A 3,105-nucleotide genomic window follows, 5' to 3' on the forward strand; every position below is an offset into this window, starting at 1 on the left:
ACGGCCAAAGCAAAATCCACACAGGTTCAACGTCTGCACCATTTTAGTAAAATTAGGTATCACTTCGATCGCAGTAGCCTTTTTGGAACGCTGTTCCGGATCGGGCTTCTCATCGGTAAATTGATCGATCTCTGTTTCGAAAGAGGGTATTCCAAGATAGGAAAACTACGATGCTTCTGAGAAAGTGCCGACGACGCCCACAAGGAATTGGTGCGCATTCCGGCGGAGATATTCTCCTATCATTTGAGGCCGAAGGAAACGGGTAAGCATCCATTTTATGTTTCAGCAAATTTAAAAGTGCCCTACAGTTTCTTGCATTATTTTGCGGGTCGTTTATCAATATTTTTCATTGCGTCCTATCTATTTCCACAAGTGTGTCCAAATAAATATTTTGCGGGTCGTTTATCAATATTTTTCATTTGCGTCCTATCTATTTCCATGACAAAGGCTGCTGGTGGCCGGGCATCATCACCCAAGCTATGCGCACCAATTCTGAGCTTTTCCTTATATATTTTCCTCACAATCATATACAGAAAAGGTATCATTACTCCAAATTAAGACCTGCTCAAGAATGGCTAAAAGGAAAATGGTACCCGCTACCATCACAAGTAACATATTTACTGTATTTTTATTATGTTTTTGGGTCTTAATGTACAATTTTTGTTATTTGGTTACTGCTATATTGGAGATCATTACCAATACAGTTAAGGCCTTCCATAAGCATCTGTAAGCATCTGTAGATGTGAATTAAGAGCTTTTTTTGAAAAGAATTTTTCTGCCCACAGTAATTAGTATGTCTAAGCTGATTATCACTAATTTATTACATGCAGTTGCATTTAATTCAGCCTGGGCTTTCAAAAGCTCAAATTCATAGTTAAAATAGCATGCATTCATTTTCCAGGGTTTGCAGATAATTTTGAAATCCTTAATGTAAAGGTACCTTTTCTTTCTAGTTGATCTAAGGCATTAATAGATAACCTATGCAATTGACCATTCTTCTTGTACATTAGGTCTTACTATTATCCATCTAAATAATTAGATAGGTAGACATCTAACAGAGAGTTAGATGTATTTGCTATATTGTCCATTCTTGTATATTTAACATATGCATTGCTTCCAACATTGCCAATTAGGATTGGTCGTGCTGCCTTAAATTATCAGTGTTTTCTATTTCCAGTTGAGCTGGGACTTCGCAAGATTATAAATACGAGTTGTCCATTATTTTTGTAGATTAGGCTCTATTTTAATCCATCCACACAGATGGACAGCTTAATTGATAAATAGGGTTGTTTTTACTTACAACATTGTAGATTGTTGTATACTTGACATAGCCATTGCTCTCAACATGTACAAGTAGGATTGACTGTAGTTTCTTAAATTATAATTTCTTTGTGTTTAGAGCTAGGGCTTTAGAATATGGCATAGATCTAATTGTACATTCTCCCTGTAGATTAGTTTTTTCTTCCAACTCCTCTAAATCCTCTACACGGATGAACTATAACTAAGAAAGACATTTCTCATTGCATTGCCATGGAAATATTACCAAATTATGTGGCATAGAGAAGATGAAAAGTTAAATTGAGCTTTTTTAACCAATTAAACTACTTTGCTTAGTTTTCCTAATTCTGTGGAAAATTTCATTGATAATCTGTATTAGTGAGTTATTTAATTTCTTTAGTGAAGTTGGAGATTCTGTGAGTAGTTGATTAATGAAATGACTGATCTATTCTTTTCCCTTTTTTGTAGCAAACAAACAATATCATATATGAAGGAAAATATCCTATGGCTGCAAATAGTGAGACAACTTCGATAGCATCATCTCCCTGGGATATGCAAACTAACGCACAATCTCAAAGGAAGTTTGAAGAAAAAGTAGAAAAGCAGAGAAGGAATCATGATTGGAAAGAAAACAGGGCAACATTAGACGTTGAAGAATGTTCTTTTCAAGCAAGTAGAGATAGAGATTCAGGAAGGCCCAAGACTTTCAATCACGCAAATGCAATATTGAAGAATGATGTAGCCCTATCTAGGAAGAAGAGAAATGATAAAAAAAAATCAGAAAGGAAATTCACTTGCTCCGCATTCGATAGGTGTGAAAAGAGTGTATGTTTATGATGATAGAAAGGATGGAAAGTATAGAGGCATTAAAACTCCACCAGGTAATGATGCCAAAAGATTTAAAGATACAGAGTTAACAGAATCCATAGATCAAATCTTAAAATACACCGAGACTCCTGTTGAAAGATGTACAGGGAGTGCAATACTTGGTTCTCCTAGAACTGAGCTTGACAACAAAGCTCATAGGAATAATCTGTTGAACTTGGTGGCAGAGCAAAGACTAGAAACGCATGATGAAGAGTTACTGGCATATCATTCTGTGATAGAGGCCTTTTATGCTCAGTCTCAGGTTCACTTATCCTGGGAACGTCATGATCTCTTGACCAGTCTCCGTCTTGCATTGCATATTACTACCGATGAGCACACTGACAAGTTGAAAAGGCTGATTTCTCAGTCCTAATTTCTGATGTTTACATCTTGTAAGAATATATTTTATGCAAGCCAACATATTATCATTATGGTTTTCATCAAAACACTCACCCTATTGAACTATTGTTCAATGCTAAAACTCGGTAAAATGATATTGATTTGATCTCTAATGCTCTTGCAGGGCACTGCTGTACAGGAATTTATTTCTGGTGAACATTATCTCACACATAGTAATTGAAATTTGGATTTGATCTTATTTGACAAACTGATGCTTACCCAGTGTAGCCTCAGCGATGTAACTATGGAAAGATTATCAGGGCTTTGGTGAAAATACTTTCCCTATTGAACCATATTTCAATACGAAAATTGAGGTCAGTTCTATCGAAATGGTCTTCAAAGTTCATGGAGGGTACAAATGTACTGAGATTCACATGAATGTTAGCTCTTATATTGTATTTTTAAATTTGTGCTTATATTCTTTGCTGCTTCCGTGGAAAAGAAAATAAATGAGTGATATAACATTTCACTTCTTCTAACTTCATAGTGAAACTGGATTATTTTGTTACCTTTGTGATACTAAAAGGGTTGAAGATGAAAAACACTTTCTCTTTGATTGTC

The 3,105-nt window shown here is 35.5% G+C and overlaps 1 long non-coding RNA gene across 1 annotated transcript; it reads left to right on the top strand.

Annotated features, from left to right (window-relative positions):
• The first annotated feature begins 378 nt into the window (after positions 1 to 378).
• On the top strand, positions 379 to 2,874 carry LOC149267408 (uncharacterized). Its single transcript, XR_016253095.1, has 2 exons — positions 379 to 538; positions 1,747 to 2,874. It is a non-coding gene; the product is annotated as an uncharacterized LOC149267408 (long non-coding RNA).
• Positions 2,875 to 3,105: the final 231 nt, after the last annotated feature.

Source organism: Pinus tabuliformis, chromosome 6 (genome assembly GCF_031772625.1).
Source record: "Pinus tabuliformis cultivar Carrire ecotype Pingquan chromosome 6, CPIR1, whole genome shotgun sequence".
In the NCBI taxonomy this organism is placed as follows: domain Eukaryota; kingdom Viridiplantae; phylum Streptophyta; class Pinopsida; order Pinales; family Pinaceae; genus Pinus; species Pinus tabuliformis.